This window comes from Schistocerca serialis, chromosome 8 (genome assembly GCF_023864345.2).
Source record: "Schistocerca serialis cubense isolate TAMUIC-IGC-003099 chromosome 8, iqSchSeri2.2, whole genome shotgun sequence".
In the NCBI taxonomy this organism is placed as follows: Eukaryota; Metazoa; Arthropoda; class Insecta; order Orthoptera; family Acrididae; genus Schistocerca; species Schistocerca serialis.
Window position 1 is genome coordinate 122,188,588 of NC_064645.1, and position 21,000 is coordinate 122,209,587.

Here is a 21,000-nt window from a genome sequence, read left to right on the forward strand (position 1 = left end):
GTAAGCACGTAAAAGTATACAGTGATCATCGTGCATTACAATTTCTTATGTCTTCAAAATTAAATCATGACAGGTTAAAACGTTGGGCGTTGTTTCTGCAAGAATTCCACTTCACAATAGTCTACATTCCCGGCAAGGAGAACATTGTTGCGGACGCACTGTCACGCGCACCGGCTGGGCTAGAGAAAAGTAACACAGAAGGCAACCTCGAAAAAAACTTCAGTATTCTTTACATTCAGAAAGTCGCCTTTGAAAACTTCATCACCACATCTTTAAAGGACATTGCTCATGAACAAGATAAAGATCCGATTTGGAAAGACATCAAGAGCAAATGGTATGAAAAGACACACACACAGATTCAGCATTATTATCTGGTTAGAAACAACATACTGTTCAAACGCTGCACTATTGATGACAAGCTATGGGTACTTTGCATTCCTGACGATTTTGTTAATAAGCTCATTTGGTACATTCATTTCAGCTACGCACATTTTGGTCCACGAAAATGTTATCATATTCTTCGAACGACTTGTTATTTTAACAATATGGAAAAGAGAATTCGAACAGTCTTGTCCATTTGTAAACTTTGTCAAAAGGCGAAACCATCTACAGTCTCACATCGTGCTCAGTTGTTTCCTATTATTCCTTCTAAATTAAAAGAATTTGCTGCTGTTGATCTCTTGGGACCGCTTGTCAGAACATCTAATGGATTTTCGTACGTTCTAGTCGCTGTTGAACTTACTTTTTTGTTTCTTTCACTCCGTTACGTAAAGCCACTGGACGATCTGTATCCAACGCCTTTGTTAAAAATTTCTTACGTGAAGTTGGACACGATAGCAAAGTCATTTCAGATAACGGACCTCAATTCAGATCTGCTGTTTGGTCACGCATGCTTCGGAATCATAAAATCAAACCTGTTTTTATTTCTTTGTACTCACCACATTGTAACCCGTCTGAACGGATTATGAAAGAAATCAATAAACTTTGCAGACTTTATTGTCACAGAAAGCATCAGCATTGGGACAGATATTTACACTTATTTCAAAATGTGCTGAATGAAATGCCTCATGATTCCACTGCTTTACCACCTACTCTTGTACTAAAGAATGAAGAACCACCGAACAGAATCAGAGAGCTTGTACCTTTCCCAAATACACGTAAACTTCGACACAAAGACATAATTGATTTGGCTCTTAAAAATATAAAATCTGCAGCAGACAAAAGGAGAAAACTACACGGTAAAGCAAATGCAAAGAAATTGTATATTGGTCAGAAAGTTCTCATTAAAGCTCATTCATTGTCACATAAGAAGAAACACTTGAGTCACAAGTTCTTTCTAGTTTACAATGGACCTTACAGAATCCGACGTATACCACATGATAATTGCGTTGAAGTTGAAACTCTGCGTACTAGGAAGAGTAAAGGTTTACACCACATTTCACATGTAAAACCGTTTATTGAAAGATAATCTGCTTTTAACTTTGTCTTTGCCATATAACTTTTCACTTTACATTGCTAGTATGCTTTGTCAGACTTAGAATCTGTTAACATACAACAATGTTTGAAGTTAAATATCCAGTCAAGAACCAAGAGAACTTATTTAAACAGAAATTACGAATGCATTGTTATTGTGTACCGACGACACAGTGTTATTGTGTGTGTACATTCTTGCTTGTTAGTTGCACGTTTACGTAACGACTATAAGGCTCACATACTTAGAACATTTACCAGTACTGCTAATGAGATTTTAATGCAACATTTTGGTTTACTTGCAAATACATTATGGATTCAAGGTGCTTTCTGAGAGATACCAGGTGACACAGTGGTTAGTTTATTTGACAGCTACACGACTATATCACGACACTACTAATGAGTTACAATTTACAATGTTGCTTTTGCGGTGTATCTGTTTTATATCTGCACAGTTTTTCTGTTTTATTCTGGAAAGTAAAACATGTTTTAGTTGTAACTTTTGTGGTATAGCTACAATGAGACTGCCTTTTCCATAGCGCAACAATACGTTACAGCACAGTAATTTCTTCATCACGGCAATAAGCGTAATAACTAAGATATCTATACGCAAAGCATTTCACTTTTGTTTATCATGATTTAAGTACATTGACTTCTGCAGAACTTAGCTTTCGAAGGACAATGATACAAAGGTTTTCCGTAATACATTTCATTCCATTGTTGTAATCTGTAACACCTGAGGGAATAATTACACTAATCCTCAGGGGGGTACACGCCTACTTTGTGTACCATGTGTTTGGCAAGCACAAGGAGCCCTAGCTAATATGGTATTTGCTTATACAACTTTACACATCGGTACCATATTTCTCTAACACACAAATTACACAGCTATCTGATCATTTAACTGAGAGATAAACTTTTTTTTACTACATCAGTGACAGATGTTTACGTAATTACACAGTTGGATAACTTCAAACTTACGAAATTGTATTTTTGTCTGTACTTCGTGAATTGTTCATATTTTTTCGGAACCATTGTGATACTATAAGAGCTTTGAATGATATATTTGGTATGGGATCACGACTTTTAAGGTACGTTTGAGGTAGATGACACTTTTGACATGAGCAGAGAATTTTTTTTTAGGTTTTGAAATTATTGAAGGAAGCTACGACGATTTTGAGATTTGGCTGAGGTTTTATGATGTTATGATAACGATGTGTATTACGCTGTTGCGGTGTGTTTATGATCAATAAGCTGATGCTGTATGAGTTATTTTATTATGCTACGTATCTGTGATGATGAAATATTGAAGAAGTGTCGACGAATAAGGTAAGAAATAATGAGTAGTGGTTAGGGACGCCGATTTGTGAAAAAGGTTGTTGGAAACCAAGAATCGAACTTTAAGAGTTATGAAATGTGTATAAATGCATGAATGTATCACAGTGCCGACGAAAACGTTTTGAACACTGTTATATTCGTAGGATTTTGTATCTACACATTTGCAATGAAAATTCTCGACCTCTGAAATTTTTTATATGAGACTGCCACTGTAGCGGAAACTCCTGTCGTAAATATTTCCATAAGAAAGTTAAGTAACCACCTGGACATAATGCGTTTTGGGCGCCAGCTGAGAGGTAGACGTCTGACAAAAGAAAGCCATTAGGTGCAAAAAAAAAAAAAAAAAAAAAAAGAGGGGGAAGCCATGATCCTCGCTATTGACATTCCTTTGCAGAAAGCATCGCCAATACGACACTCTCAAACTTGATAACATATGATTACACTGTGGAACTCTTAATTTATGATATTTACTGAAATGCCTAATGAAATGACGAGAAATATTTTTATGTCTATACACCTGATTATGACTACTGTCTCTCTAGTTGAGATATTTTTCTACTAACTTATGAAATGCCTCATGACTACTGAATGATGTTCTTATGCTTTACTTTGTACATAATTGCTCATTGTGTTTAATATCTAGTTTCTAGCTGCACTGCAGCATTGGTTAAAATAAAATTTTATAGATGTACTAATATAAATATTTTCTGTCTACAGATCGAGTAAATAATAATTTTTTCAAAAAAATGAGGGAGCGTAAAAAGACGTTTCCCTTCACAGGAATTGCATACGGAATTTTCTTTTCAACTGCTTGGTAACTTTTTTGGTAGAATAACTTCTTGTGGTGCACCACTTTAATGACATAGATATTAAGATGTGAATAAACATTTCCCTTATCTGCGTTGTTCTCTTTAGTGTACTATTTTTTCTGCTTGAGTTTTGTCATGTATAGTGTTTAGTTTTTGCTTTTGCTTCTGCTGTTTGCCAGGCATAGTGCTACTAAATTTCACTTTACATTACTCTGTTAAGTCAGTTTTACTACTGATTTATTTCCCTTGTTTGCTGCGCATTGCCTCATATTAGTTGTAATGTTGAATTGCTTGGTAATTTAGATTTACTGTAGCTTAGTTTGCAAATTTCCATTTTTTTTTCATTGCTGTTTGTGTTCATTGTTTTGTGCTGCTGCATTGCCTCGTCCCTTAGTTTAGCATCTGAGCTCAGTAGATTTAAGTTAGCTTAAGAGGGGGTAGACTATAGAAGAGAATGAGTTGCGATGAATTTGAAGACATGCACTGAGAGGCTATACGAGAAAAGTACAGAAAGCAGGTATAGATAGGACTTTTTGGGAATAATGACGAATGAAGGGAGATCTCCGAGAAGTAAAGAAAGTTTTGTTTGCAAAATACTGCAGTAAAAGAAACCCTGTCCTTTCCTTGTGTTATCCCACTATGTGTTTGTGTTCCCTTATGTGTTTGTGTTTTTCCTTTCTTTATGTGTTTAGCTAATAAGATTTATGTTGTAGAATTTTTCAAATACTATGTTATTTTCTTCATAAAGGTGTTTAGACATTATTTATTCTGTTTTGTTTTAATGCTCATGTGTAAAGGTGATGTTCCAAAAGTTATTCTGATATTTTATGTATCTACTTATCTCATAATTCCTGTAACATTGATGTATATGTTTATTTCTATTCTTTTGTAAAGTCCCTATTATCTAGAAATGTTATCTGTATTATTATGTTTTAATGATGTTTTCTGTATCTTTGTAATTGTATTCTCATGTTATAAAATTGTACTTGACACCAGTTCATCAAATTAAGTAACTTGTAAGTTCCATTTCACTGCACACGTTTCTGTTGGTCATAGTATATGGACAATATGTGAGAAGTAGGGACTGATAGTGTTTGCACGTGTGTTGGTAATTCAGCAAGGGACTGGATAACAGCATTGCTGGTTCTAAGGACAATTAAAAGAGAAACTTTCTGAGTGCACAAGTGGTGGTTTACGGACTTGCTATATTCTCCGCAAGAATCTTCGATGGTGATTGTGCACCTGCACAGTCGCAATGGATGGCTGCTGGCCGTCTCTACAACGACTACAGTGAGTCTACACCTTTGATGACTCACCAATACCATTATTTCTACAAGGACTGCAGTGGGTCTTCACCTCTGGTGGCCCACCAATACCATTAGCTCTACCAGGACTACAGTGGGTCTGCTCTGTGATGACCTACCTACCAATACTCTTCAAAATTTCGACTGACTCTGCTGTGGGTTTGCTCTGTTGTGGCCCATTACCTGTCTGCACGTCAAGAGTCAGCATTGTCTTTTCGTTGGAAGGACAACACTACTTCTTCAAAACTGCATGGAAATCCACTACTTTTGTGTGCATTCTCTTTTACTGTTCAGACTTTGAAAAAAAAAAAAAAAGAAAAACACTGTAATTTTACTGTGATGAATCAGGACTGTCTTTATAGACTGTGAGAAAATTTTAGCTTTTGACCAACATTGTATCAATAAGTGTGTGCATTTGATATCTTTGTTATTGTAATTATGAAAAATTTTATCAAATCATTATTGGGCACTGCCCAAAACAATTTGTAAAATTTTTTGTGGGGAGCATGGGGGCTATGTAAGTAGGCTGTTTAGGTTTTTTTATTGGTAACGCCACCTCTGTGTGAAAATCACTGGCTGTGCTGTGTGCAGTCTGTGTCTAGTTTGCATTGTTGTCTGCCATTGTAGTGTTGGGCAGCGGCAGCTGGATGCGAACAGCGCGTAGCATTGCGCAGTTGGAGGTGAGCCGCCAGCAGTGGTGGATGTGGGGAGAGAGATGGCGGAGTTTTGTAATTTGTCATGAACTGCTATAAATACATTATGACTATTAAGGTAAATACATTGTTTGTTCTCTATTAATATCTTTCATTTGCTAACTATCCCTATCAGTAGTTAGTGCCTTCCGTAGTTTGAATCTTTTATTTAGCTGGCAGTAGTGGCGTTCGCTGTACTGCAGTAGTTCGAGTAATGAAGATTTTTGTGAGGTAAGTGATTTCTGAAAGGTATAGGTTAATGTTAGTCAGGGCCATTCTTTTGTAGGGATTTCTGAAAGTCAGATTGCGTTGCGCTAAAAATATTGTATGTCAGTTTAAGCACAGTCTTGTATAAATTGTTCAAAGGGGACGTTTCAAATGCGCTAGGTGACGATCAGTTTGGCTTTAGGAAAAGTAAAGGGACGAGAGAGGCAATTCTGATGTTACGGCTAATAATGAAAGCAAGGCTAAAGAAAAATCAAGACACTTTCATAGAGGATTTGTCGACCTGGAAAAAGCGTTCGACAATATAAAATGGTGCAAGCTGTTCGAGATTCTGAAAAAAGTAGGGGTAAGCCATAGGGAGAGACGGGTCATATACAATATGTACAACAACCAAGAGGGAATAATAAGAGTGGACGATCAAGAACGAAGTGCTCGTACTAAGAAGGGTGTAAGACAAGGCTGTAGCCTCTCACCCCTACTCTTCAATCTGTACGTCGAGGAAGCAATGATGGAAATAAAAGAAAGTTTCAGGAGTGGAATTAAAATACAAGGTGAAAGGATATCAATGATACGATTCGCTGATGATATTGCTATCCTGGGTGAAAGTGAAGAAGAATTAAACGATCTGCGGAACGGAATGAACAGTCTATTGAGTACACAGTATGGTTTCAGAGTAAATCGGAGAAAGACGAAGGTAATGAGAAGTAGTAGAAATGAGAACAGCGAGAAACTTAACATCAGGTTTGATGGTCACGAAGTCAATGAAGTTAAGGAATTCTGCTACCTATTCAGTAAAATAACCAATGACAGACGGAGCAAGGAGGACATCAAACGCAGACTCGCTATGGCAAAAAAGGCATTTCTGGCCAAGAGAAGTCTACTAATATCAAATACCGGCTTTAATTTGAGGAAGAAATTTCTGAGGATGTACGTCTGGAGTAAAGCATTATATGGTAGTGAAACCGGAACAGAAGAGAATCGAAGCATATGAGATGTGGTGCCATAGACGAATGTTGAACATTAAGTGGACTGATAAGGTAAGGAATGAGGAGGTTCTACGTAGAATCGGAGAGGAAAGGAATATGTGGAAAACACTGATGAGGAGAAGGGACAGGATGATAGGACATCTGCTGAGACAAAAGGGAATGACTTCCATGGTAGTAGAGGGAGCTGTAGAGGGCAAAAACTGTAGAGGAAGACAGGGATTGGAATACGTCAAGCAAATAATAGAGGACGTATTTTGCAAGTGCTACTCTCAGAAGAAGAGGTTAGCACAGGAAAGGAATTCGTGGCGGGCCGCATCAAACCAGTCAGTAGAAAAAAAAAAAAAAAAAAAAAAAAAAAACATCTCCCACAGATTCCTTCACCAACCTATGAAATCGGCTGTAAGGAGTCCGACGTTGACAAAAACCCCAATCGGCAAAAATTGTTAGATACCATGTTTTACGCCCGAGTGCCTCAATTACAATACGACAGGACTGTAAGACACAAATTTTTGATCATTAAGCCCCTGCTTGTTTACCGCTGAACACATTACCTAAATACCAGCGGACCGCCGTAAAATGGAACCCATGGTTATTTCACAGTGCACAGACAGGCACTGAGACATACACTCCTTGTCAGTATCTCAAGTCCGTCAAAAACCAGAAAACCTCATTCACACAGGTAACCTGTGCTCAAAAAGTTGCGCAACAGTGGTCAATACGAAACATATAACATGGGCGTCCAAACATTGGGAGAGCCGTTAACTGCAAACAGCATGAAATTCAATATACATATATACACACAGCACATACACATATATACAGCAGAACCTGAATAATTCCCACCGTTTGATTCTCTAGCTTATCCTGTTGCCATTTTCATATGTTCACTTCGTTTAGCAGCGCAGACGAGACCACCGTCCTCTCACTAGACGCTGTACACACTCGCCGACCGCAAGCACGTCTCCGTCCGTAGCCCCGACTGGGCACGTGACAGAAAGAGGCAGAGCATGCATAAAGAGCGACCGCCGACAACCAGAGCGCCAACCAACTGACCTAAAACCAGCCCTCTCCCACCAGCCCCGTGGGTTTAAATGGCCGAAAAGCGACCAAAGAGAAAAATAGTGGCCACGCGATAATCGTCGATGCCAGAGATCGTAAACGAATACAAAGAAACGAAAGGCGCCAACGGCGCCACGTATCAAGTATCTGGGATACGTTGCAACGTGTTGTTCAGAAAAGATCTCCATCCCCCTACCCCATACTCCGAAGGATTTATGGACAGCTCTGCAGGATTAATAGTGTCATTTCCCTCCGGTACTACTTTAGACATTAGTCGAGTCTATGCCAGATCGTATTGCGGCACCAGGTGTATCAGTTTGATTGGTTCTTCAGTGTTTATGCTGTGTGTATTACTTATTGAACTTGCTCCCCTTCGTACAGCGGTGTACCGTAGGTCTCTAGAAGAGTGTAGCGTTCCAAAAGATTGGAAAAGGGCACAGGTCATCTCCGTTTTCAAGAATGGACGTTGAACAGATGTGCGGAACTATAGGCCTATATCTCTAACGTCGATCATTTGTGGAATTTTGGAACACGTATTGTGTTCGAGAATAATGACTTTTCTGGAGGCTGGAATCTACTTTGTAGGAATCAGGATGGGTTACGAAAAAGACGATCGTGTGAAACCCTGCTGGCGCTATTCGTCCACGAGGATCAAAGGGCCACAGACACGGGTTCACAGGTAGACGCTGTGTTTCTTCTGAAATGCTTTTGATACAGTTCCCCACAGTCGTTTAATGAACAAAGTAAGAGCATCTACATCTACATCCATACTCCGCAAGCGACCTGACGGTGTGTGGCGGAGGGTACCTTGAGTACCTCTATCGGTTTTCCCTTCTATTCCAATCTCGTATTGTTCGTGGAAAGAAGGATTGTCGGTATGCCTCTGTGTGGGCTCTAATCTCTCTGATTTTATCCTCATGGTCACTTCGCGAGATATACGAAGGAGGGAGCAATATACTGCTTGACCCCTCGGTGAAGGTATATTCTCGAAACTTCAACAAAATAAGGACTATCAGACCAACTGTGTGATTGGATTGAAGAGTTCCTAGATAACAGAACGCAGCATGTCATTCTCAGTGGAGAGAAGTCTTCTGAAGTAAGAGTGATTTCAGGTGTGCTGCAGGGGAGTGTCGTAGGACCGTTGCTATCCACTATATCTATAAATGACCTTGTGGATAACAACGGAAGTTCACTGAGGCTTTTTGCGGATGATGCTGTGGTACATCGAGAGGTTGTAACAATGGAAAATTGTACTGAAATGCAGGAGGATCTGCAACGAATTGACGCATGGTGCAGGGAATGGCAATTGAGTCTCAATGTAGACAAGTGTAATGTGCTGCGAATACATAAAAAGAAAGATCCTTTATCATTTAGCTACAATATAGCAGGTCAGCAACTGGAAGCAGTTAATTCCATAAATTATCTGGGAGTAGGCATTAGGAGTGATTTAAAATGGAATGATCATATAAAGTTGATCGTCGGTAAAGCAGGTGCCAGACTGAGATTCATTGGAAGAATCCTAAGGAAATGCAATCCGAAAATAAAGGAAGTAGGTTACAATACACTTGTTTGCAGATTGCTTGAATATTGTTCACCGGTGTGGGATCCGTACCAGACAGGGTTGAGAGAAGAGATAGAGAAGATCCAGCGGAGAGCAGCGCGCTTTGTTACAGGATCATGTAGCAATCGCGAAAGCCTCAAGGAGATGATAGATAAACTCCAGTAGAAAACTCTGCAAGAGAGAGGCTCAATAGCTCGGTACAGGCTTTTGTTGCAGTTTCGAGAACATACCTTCACCGAGGAGTTAAGCAGTTTATTGCTCCCTCCTACGTATATCTCGCGAAGAGGCCATGAGGATAAAACCAGAGAGATTAGAGCCCACACAGAGGCATACCGACAATCTTTCTTTTCATGAACAGGAATTGAGGGCACATACGATAGAGGTACTCAAGGTACCCTCCGACACACACCATTAGGCGGTTTACGGAGTATGGATGTAGATGTAGATGTACCTGCTTTAAATCTGAAATCTAAAAGAACCGTATTATAACTACTGTAACAGCACTACTGGCATTTAAAGGATGCAGGAAAAGAATGAGCTTCAATTTTCGAACAATTCTTTTCCATATGTAATGCTTTTGATGACATATTTGACACCTCCTGTTTGGTGGTCAGGGGCGCGTATGGCAAGAGCGAATTCACAGGAATAAAGAAAAGCAAAAAAATGGCTCTGAGCACTATGGGACTTAACATCTAAGGTCATCAGTCCCCTAGAACTTAGAACTACTCAAACCTAACTAACCTAAGGACATCGCACAACACCCAGTCATCACGAGGCAGAGAAAAAAGAAACGCATCAAGAGTAATGTTAGACCACGCCGTTGTCGAAAACTATGGACTTCGCCTGATTCAGGACGAATTACTGGTGCCTTCTACTTATTTGGTACCGTATAGGAGCGCGTTAATGGTAACGAAATGGGACACGTATTCTTTAGCCCATGAAACCATAGAAAACCATCGACTTCGGCTGTCCAGGAAGAACAAAGTGCTTTGTGTCGACATTTTTTTGCTACTCGGACAGCTGGACGGTCTGGTGGAATACGAACGAAGCGGATACAAATTTGCTTGCGGTGAAATGACATTCGCGTAAGGAAACATTTTAGATAACACCGAAACCGCACCTAGAGTCTCGTGGAATGTTTGTTATTCACCAAGCAATAAATGTAGTGTACAACAAACCTACTGCATAGCTCAGTTGCTAACAGTATTGTTCGTCAAACAAGGTTCCGAGTTGAGATCCCAGACAGGCAAACAGTTTCAGACTGTTAGTAGCGTTGGCTGGGATCAACCAGCAAAGAGCACCTCATCATGAGCCAAAGTAGGTCGAAACACATTCCAGCGAATTAAATTAAAACAAAGTAGGTAATATAAGCCCGCCGCTGGTGGTCTAGTGGTAGCATTCTCGCTTCCCGAGCACGGGGTCCCGGGTTCAGTTCCCGACGGGGTCAGGTATTTGCACCTGCCCGAGATGACTGGGTGATGTGTCGTGCTAATCATCATTCATCCTCATTACGGTCGGAGGAAGGCAACGGCGTATCACCTTCATTAGGCCCCTGCCTAGTACGGCGGTGTGGGTCTCCCGCATCGTTCCCCTACGCTCCGTCAAGAAGCATGAGACTTCACTTCCAATTTCCAGGTAATGTAACTGGTAGCAGGAAAAAGGAATTAATTTACCGAAGAGAGGCGCGGCACGTCAGCTTAGCAGTTGTGACCGTTATTGAAGGTTTTCTTGTTCGTCCTACATCCAAGTGTTAGGTCTCTTGACCTATTACAGCCTCGCCGACAAGCTTTACTGCCATCTTTTAATTAGTCGGCCTACAGATCTTACACCGCTGGGTTGGTAGTGTAGTATGGATTTTGGGATACCTTTTGAGTTCATTCCTTATGTTTTCCCCAGTTATTTTAGTTTTTTTGTATGTAAAACTAAATGCGATCGATTTTAAGTTTCTTCAGTACATCTTCATTCCTTTTGTGATGTCATTTCTTGTAACCAGCCGTTCAGCTGTTCGTCTCAAGAATTTCATTTCAAAGGCTCTTACTTTTTCCGAATTTGCCTTTATTATGCAGGTTTCGCTGCCCGAACACAGCACATGTCCTGCTAAGATCTTCGTAAAGCAGTATTGTCGTGCGGTTCTGGAGTATTGAAAATTTGCTACACTATGAAAGACTCCGAATCTTTTTGTAAATCTGGAGACTTTTTCAGCTAGGGGTGTTCCTTCCTGGAAGGATATTTTATAGCCTAAATATGTTAATGCTTTCCAGAATTTTATTTTTCAATCAAGGAAATCTTGTCCTAGGTATTTTCCGCGGAAGGACATGATTTTTGTTTCTTCGTTGTTGATGTCCGTGCTGCACTTCTCGGATATTTATCGTTAAATTGTGTACAGGACGCTGAAGGTCAGTCTTTGAATATGCTGCAAGTGCTACAGCATTTAGTTTTGTGCTTCTTCTTATTTTAATGCAGCCGTGTGGCATTTGATTCAAGTCTTGGATGACTTCATTGATATAAACAGAAAAGAAGAGTGGTGAAAGGCTACATACCGATCGTACAATAGCGCGGCTTCTGCCCCACTCAGACAATTTCTCTTTTTCTTTAAAAAAAAAAAAAAAAAAAAAAGAGAGAGAGGTTCAAATGGCTCTGAGCACTATGGAACTTAACTGCTGAGGTCATCAGTCCCCTAGAACTTAGAACTACCTGAACATAACTAACCTAAGGACATCACACATATCCATGCCCGAAGTAGGATTCGAACCTGCGACCGCAGCGGTCGTGCGGTTCCAGACTGTAGCGCCTAGAACCGCTCGTTCACACAGGCCGGCAATATCTCTTTCCTAACATACATTAAATTTGTTCTGTGAGATTTATATACGTTTCCGAAAAGTTGTTGGGGAACATAATAACTGGCAAGAATCTGTAACATTTTCCTTCTCCTGACTGTATCAAAGACATTTTTGTGAAGACGACGAAGTCACTATTTGTTTCTACATTCCATTCTCTACATTCTCTATTAGCAACGCCCATGAAACTTAGCCATCACTGCACAATGGTCCTTTCCGAAAGCCACTTTTCTGCTCAGGAATAATACGTTCATAGCGTCTGTATAATTTTCTTTTCATTTTCTTGGAAAAAATGTTATACGTGGAGTTCAGTGAGCTTTCTTGGTAAGACAAACACTTTATATGGACTACCAAAATATTTACTTTCAATTTTACTTTTTGAATACTTTCCTATGAATCAGAGGTTGTAGATAATTGTAGTAAAGTTTGTAGGATGAAATGAAATGTTTCCTCAATTTAAAGTTAAATAAATGTTACTTGTAGGCTAGTGTTAGTAGACACAGTTGCTTCGTCATGGCGATACGTTACTGTCAGCGCGTCAGTTGTTCAATACAGTGCAGCCGGGAACGAAGGAAACTGTCGAGGAAAAGAGTAGAGTCGCGGAGCGGCTTGTTTTGTCGACAAATGGTCTCAACGCAGTGGTGTTTAAGTGTGTAGTGGCTCGATGAATAATTTTGTGTGGACGAGGGAAGTATATGGCACTAAATGGGCGCAGTATAATTACCGCAAGAGGATAAATCAAGATGAAGAAAGCTGTGGGACCAATTTCATTTGTTGCGGAGTTGCAAGAAGAAGAGCCTGTGCCACACATTGTCAACGAACAATGCCTTACACGGGACCAGTGACCTCTCAACCTGAAGTAAGCTCCACCTAATTACTTGGTCAGACTTCTGTACGACTAGCCAGGGTCGTAGTTCGTTTTGTGTTTGAATAATATCGCGTTATAGTGATGGAAAAATAATGGATTTCGTTCAGTTACTACTTAACAAGAAGTTACTTTTTCTGTGTGACATATCCATCTGAATATGAAGACAGAACAGATACCATTCATGACCGTGCAGCTTCTCTAGAAGAAATGATAGTTAATTGAAACCCTCAGCTACAGACAGGTGTTGTAGATATACCTCGATGGGGACAGCTGAAAATGTGTGCCCCAACCGGGACTTGAACCCGGGATCTCCTGCTTACACGGCAGACGCTCTATCCATATGAGCCACAGAATAATGGCCAGGTAGCCTTTAACTATATATGAACATGGTAACTGTTCTCGAAAGAACAGATACCATTGTTCTTTCGAGAACAGTTACTATCTTCATATATATAGTTAAAGACTACCCGGCCATTGATCTTCGTCTATGCTGCGAATGCGCACAGCTTGCCCGAACTCTTACGGAAACCGTCACCTTAGTAATGAGTGGATGGGCAAATATCTATTAGGAACATTACGTATGTACATTGTGGACACTTGGGAACGCGGGTCTCACGGGAGGGGTGCAAGGGATAAGTCGCTGCAGTCGCGTTATATATCTGTGTCCTCTGTGGCTCAGATGAATAGAGCATCTGCCAAATAGGCTGGAGATCCCAGGTTCGAGTCCCGTTTGGGGCACATATTTCAGCTGTCCCCATCGCGGTATAGTAACAACACATGTCAGCAGCTGGGGATTTCAATTAATTATCATTTATATCCATATGAAATTACGCCAGAGCCATATTTACCACTTTTGTGCTCATTTAACCTTGCAACAAAACGGTACATAAGTTTGTCAGTATTAACAGGCAGTAATTGAGGAGACAGTAACTTTGCACACGTAGTGAGTTGCCGACCGTTAATTTTTTTAATTGGCTCAAAATGTTTCAAATGGCTCTGAGCACTATGCGACTTCTGAGGTCATCAGTCGCCTAGAACTTAGAACTAATTAAACCTAACTAACCTAAGGACATCACACACATCCATGACCGAGGCAGGATTCGAACCTGCGACCGTAGCGGTCGCTCGGTTCCAGACAGTAGCGCCTAGAACCGCACGGCCACTCCGGCCGGACTTTTTTCAATTCATTAACTAGGTTCATAACATTTTCCAAATCTGACTAACTAATTCATTTCCATGCACCCAGATTTTACATTCCTTTAACCTTAAACGAGTTTATACTTCTAGTCGTCATTTCTGAAAGTACGAAGTATTAGCGATTCGGATATACCTGTACCTAAATTTCAAGGATTTCATTCATTCATTGGAGTAGATGTGTATTCTGCGCAGCAGGGAACTTTAGGTACCGGTTCATGTAATTCCTAATTAACCAGAATTGTAGGCAGTATTTGTTACAGTTGTTCAGATCTCCTTTTCTGAACACAGGACAGGTAACTGACATAGGCTAGCTCTTAGGTATATTATCTCTTGACCAAATCGTAGTCACGAAGTTTAGGATTCTCTCTATGAATGACTTGCTTGCACGTTTAACGGTTCGGTTAATTATAATGATGTAAATGAAAATTATAGCGCAAATGACTGGTCTGCCGCCAGTATCACGTGTCCTGCTGGGCCCTACTTGTCAGGGTGCGTTTTTGTTTCGCCGTTCTTTGGGCTCTGCGCGTTGTTTACTGTGCGCGAGGTTTGCCGTGACTCTGCTTTATCCCGCACCACGCTGCGGCTTCCCACCGCAGGCGAACAACACTGTCCCACGGGTGTAAGGTCCACCCCGCACCCCGCCCCCCTCTCTGCCGCAACCCCCTCCTCCACCACACCCTCCTCTTGCACCGTGGCAGCCTGGTGTCATACAGCCGCCGCCCGGCACGTCACAATTTCCTGACGGAGATTAAAATTTAACGAAGTTCTTGCTTATGAAAAAAGGCGACAAGCTCTGCCCGGGCGAAAGCGAAAAAACCCGCGTCGGGCGACGAGGTCTCGCAATAAGCCACGCCGCGCCCTTTTTATGCATAAAACAGCGGCGACGCGCGCCACAACCACGGCTGCAGCTGTCAACTGGCTGCCGCCAAAGGCGCGTGCGAGCTTTGCCGTCGTCCTTCGGCTTCTCCCACTCTTCTCATTTCCTTCCCTTCCGTCTGCTTGCCTTGCCGCACTAGTCATTTTCTGTCGGTCATATTTTCAGCTGCACTTTTCTTTGCGTTCATAACGCCGTAACTAATGGAAGTACCCTTGTGCAGCTGGCGAAGAAATGAGCCCCGGGTTCCTGTAATACTCGGTGGCTGCAAGAAGGGGTCATCTGAGCGCTATGTTCCGACAATATTCTCTGGAAATACTAGCCTCTCTTCACAGCAGGTGCTTTCCGGTAATGGAGTAGCTATCCTCTGATAAATCTGCTTACTTTACTGGTAATTAAGACTGCAACACCATTAACGCAAAAGATGAATTGGCAGGAAGTGTTTTACATGCTTAAAGCGTTAACTGTCGAGCAGTAATCGGTGACTATACTCCCCATTTAGACTGCCTCTCATACCGGTTATTGACACTGAACGCTTCGATAGAAAGAAAAAAAGTGAATCAACGGCAGTTGATAATTACAGTTTCGGTAATGTAGGTAGTCCGGCACAAACGAAGCGTGAAATATTCTTAACGCTCTACAAGGTTAAACGCCACTGGACATTTTTGAGTAATTGCTTTCTTCTGAGTTGCTATGTAGCATTAGGGAAGAAACTGAAAAGCATGCAAAACAGGGGAAAAACAAACTACGGCATTTTACCTCAGTGGATGAACTGAAAATTTTTATGGTTTCATAATTTTATCTGGATACAACACATTGTTTAACCAGACACAATATTGCTCTGAGGATGATGATCTGATGGTGCCACTTGTGAAAAGTGCAGTACAACGTAATAAATTATTTTTGTAGATAATAATGAAGCGAATGCTATCAAAAAGTGATTGAGGGTTAAAGGTCAGAAATTTTACAATCTAACTAGCTATTGTTTTCAATGGATACTTATGTTCTCACATTCAGATCAACAATAATTTGATTCGACTTTTTTAGTGAGTGTAACTAACTGGGCCTGTGGGTTCTAATCTATAACTTTATTAGATTTATTTATTTATTTACACGTCAAGTTCCGTAGGACCAAACTGAGGAGAAAATCTCCAAGTTCATAGAATATGTCAGTACATAAAATTACAACATGAAAGTAACAACAGATAAAAATAAATGTTTATGAACCCGAAAAAATGTCAGTCCATAAGTTTAAGTAAATGCAACCGAATATGCAACAATAATCAGCTTAATTTTTCAAGGAACCACTCGACAGAATAGTAGTGACCCATGAGGAAACTCTTCAGTTTCGATTTGAAAGCGAGTGGATTACTGCTAAGATTTTTTGAATTCGAGTGGTAGCTTATTGAAAATGGATGCAGCAGTAAACTGTACACCTTCCTGCAGAAGAGTTAAGGAATTCCGATCCAAATACAGCTTTGAGCCGGCCGGTGTGGCCATGCGGTTATAGGCGCTTCAGTCTGGAACTAGTGTCCGCTTCGTTCGCTGGTTCGAATCCTGCCTAGTTCATGGATGTGTGTGATGTCCTTAGGTTAGTTAGGTTTAAGTAGTTGAAAGTTCTAGGAGACTGATGACCACAGATGTTAAGTCCCATAGTGCTCAGAGCCATTTGAACCATTTTGAAGGTCTGATTTCTGCCCAGTACTAACTGAGTGAAAGCTGTTTATTTTCGGGAATAAGCTAATATTCTTAACAAGAAATGACAGAAAGGAATATATGTATTGAGTGGCCAATGTCAAAATATCCAGACTCGTGAACAGGAGTTGACAAGAGGTTCGTGAACTTAAACCACTTATTTCTGAGTCTAAAACATCCTTTTAGAATGGGAAGAGTTACCCCAAAATATAATACCATACGACATAGACTGATGACCTCAGTAGTTACAAAAAAATGGTTCAAATGGCTCTGAGCACTATGGGACTCAACTGCTGAGGTCATTAGTCCCCTAGAACTTAGAACTAGTTAAATCTAACTAACCTAAGGACATTACAAACATCCATGCCCGAGGCAGGATTCGAGCCTGCGACCGTAGCGGTCGTGCGGTTCCAGACTGCAGCGCCTTTAACCGCACGGCCACTTCGGCCGGCTCAGTAATTACATCCCATAGTGTTCAGACCCATTTGAACCATACGACATAAGCGAATGAAAGTAAGCAAAGTTAACTATTCCTCCTGTCGAACGATTACTCACTTCAGATACCGTTCGAATAGTAAAAATGGCAGTATTAAGTCTCTGAAGAAGATCCTGAATGTGGGCTTTCCACGACAGCTTACTATCTATCTGAACACCGAGAAATTTGAACTGTTCTTTTTCACTAATTATATGCCCATTCTGTGAAATTAAAACGTCGGGTTTTGTTGAATTGTGTGTTAGAAATTGTAAGACCTTAGACTTACTGTGATTTAACGTTAGTTTATTTTCTACAAGCCATGAATTTAAGTCATGAAGTGCACCATTTTAAACCGAGCCAATGTTGCATACAACATCCTTTACTACTAAGCCAGTGTCATTAGCAAACAGAAATATTTTAGAGTTACCCATAAGACTAGAGATCGTATTATGGATATAAATAAGGAACAGGAGTGGCCCCAACACTGATCCTTGGGGTACCCACCACTTGACCTTACCCCACTCAGACCCTGCATCACAGCCATTCTCAATATTGTGAATAATGATCTTTTTCTGTTTGTTGTTAAAGTAAGAGGTGAACCAGTTGTGAGCTACTCCCTGTATTCCGTAATGGTCCAATTTCTGGAGCAATATATTGTGATCAACACAATCAAATGCATTAGTAAAATCAAAAATTATGCCTAGCGTTCGAAATCTTTTGTTTAACAGAGAATAGAGACTACAGCACTTTCAGTTGTTAAACGACTTCTAAAGCCGAAGTGTACATTTGACAGCAAATCGTGTGATATAAAATGATCAATTATCCTCACAAACACAAGCTTTTCAATAACTTTTTCGAACACTGATGGCACAGAAATAGGTCTAAAATTATCTACATTATTCCTTTCCCCTTTTTTTATAGAGTGGCATTACTACTAAGTACTTTAATCATTCAGGAAACTGACCATTCATAAAGGAAAAATTACAAATATGACTAAATACAGGGCTAAAATGTGCAGCACAGTACTTTAATATTCTGCTAGGCACTCCATCATAACAATGAGAATCGTTAGTCTTCAGTGATTTAATTATTGACTCAATCTCCATCTTGTCTGTATCACTGAGGGGTATTCAGACATCAATCTAGGAAAACCTGTTGCCAAGAAAGTCATATGATTCCCTCTAGAAACTAAATTTTTATTCAATTCACCCGAAATGCTCAGAAAATGATTATTAAATACTGTACATATATCTGATTTATCAGTAACAGAAATATTGTTACTATGAACTGACTTTATATCGTCGACCTTGTGCTGCTGACCAGACACTTCCTTCACAACTGACCTCATGGTCTTAATTTTATCCTGTGAATTAGCTACACTATTTGCATACCACATACTCTTTGCCTTCCTAACAACATTGTTAAGCACCTTACAATACTGTTTGTAATGGGCTTATGAAGCTTGACTGTGACTACTTCTAACATGTTGATATAATTCCCGCTTTGTTCTACAAGACATCGTTATCCCACTAGTTAGCCACCGAGCTACCGATTAATGCTAGTACCCCGTTTAGAACATTCTAATGTAAGGAAACTCTCAAGGAGCATGAGAAATATATTAAGGAAACCATTATATTTGTCATCTATGTCGTCGACGCTATAAACATCCTGACACTCTTGTTATTTGACAAGGTTTAGAAGACTCTCTACTGCTGTTGAATTAACTTTCCTACACAGTTTGTGATTAAATGTGTCGTTTGTTTGAGTACTAAAGCCTTTTCAAAATATATGCATCATGGTCTGAAAGGCCATTCAGCCTTTTACTAACAGAATGCCCATCCATTAATGAGGAATGAATAAAAGTATTGACTATGGCTGTGCCATTGTTCCCCTACATCCTCGTTGGGAAAAACACAGAATGCATCAGATCATATGAATTTAGGAGATCTACCAAAATCCTTTTCCTGGCACCATCATATACAAAATATATATTGAAGTCTCCAAATATAACTAATTTCTAGTACTTCCTACAAAGTGAATCAGTAACCCTCTCTAGCTTGAGCAGAAATTCTGTAAAGTAAGAGTTAGGGGACCTATAAACAACAACAATTAGACGTTTTTTACGTACATAGCCACTCCCTCACCCCACAGGGAACTCCTTGAAAAACAGCAAGCTAATCTGTATTCTTGTAGAGGAAGCCTCTGTATTGTCAAATTATTTAAGTGGTGCTCCGGTATACGAATGATTTAAGAGTCAACATCTATAAGCAGCTCACTAACTTTATCCCTAATACCTCTTATATTTTGATGAAATATGCTAATTCCTTCTCTACTTGGTAACATTACGTTCTCAGAAAGTGAGCATGTAGAGGGACCTCCGTTAAGCAGGCAAACCTATCAGCTGACTTGAATCTCAAAAACGAGCAGCTCTAACACCAGCTACTACAGGAATTTTTCCATGAGTACCCCACCACCACCACCACCCATTACACTGTCACTTTCATTAACTTTTTCTCTCAATCTTTCAATAATACTGAATTTATTTTACAATTTCATCATTTAATTCAATCTCTCCTGCCTTGAAATTTACCATATTGCTTCTAATTTACTCCTTTATGATAAAAAGGAACAAAAAATGCAGAAAGCTGAAGGAAGATTGTTTTACTTACAGGAAAAGGTAAACACCTAGTGCATACTTATAGAACAGTGATTATATTTATTTATGTCAGAGCGAACAAATTTAAACTTCAGCTATATGTTATTTCAGACCTTTTAAACGTTTTCTTAAAAATTTAAAGGAATTCACACAGAAAAATTGGGAGCTAATGACTTAAAGGGCCTGAAATTCATACGAAAGTTGACACAGTCAAAATACAAATAAGAAAATCGTTAGTTGTTTCATTAACAGAAGAATAACTAAATTTAAAGTATTGTAAAAGATGCCTTATATAGGGTGAGCCAAAAAAAACTGGCATTGTAAATGCTTCATGCTTCTTAAAATAGGCAATCCGACATGAATCAGTTTCCCCAGGTGCAGGCATACGTGAATTACACTCTTAAATTTGCAGTTGGATGGTATGCACGGAATAAAATACAGCAGAGGAATTCGTGGCGGGCAGCATCGAACCAGTCAGAACACTAACGACTTAAAAAAAAAAGTTCAACCGGTCTGTTTATAAATAAATATTCTGCTACCAGTCACGATTTTCTTTATTTACTTTTCGCACACCGCGTTTCGGGAAGTGATTCCCATTTTCAATTGCGCTTTTTGTGTGTACTATGCCATTTCTATTGATGTCGTCAGTTTGTGAGAGTCTGATTCATTTCGTTGAATTTTACTGTAATATATAAGAAACACTCGATTCTTTAGTTAGTCATCGATTATTTTGGTGAAGTTAGTGGCGAAATTTAGAAGAATTTCTAGTTACAGTTTTCTAATGGTCCATTTGTGCAGAGTCTCACACACACTAAACATCACACACAACTTGCTGTACACTTTAAACACCAAAAATATCTTATATAAACAAAACAGTTACAAAGACGTTCTTACAAGTAGTCCACAGAGGTAACATTATAGGTCTTCCACAGATTATGATATGCTTTTGTACAG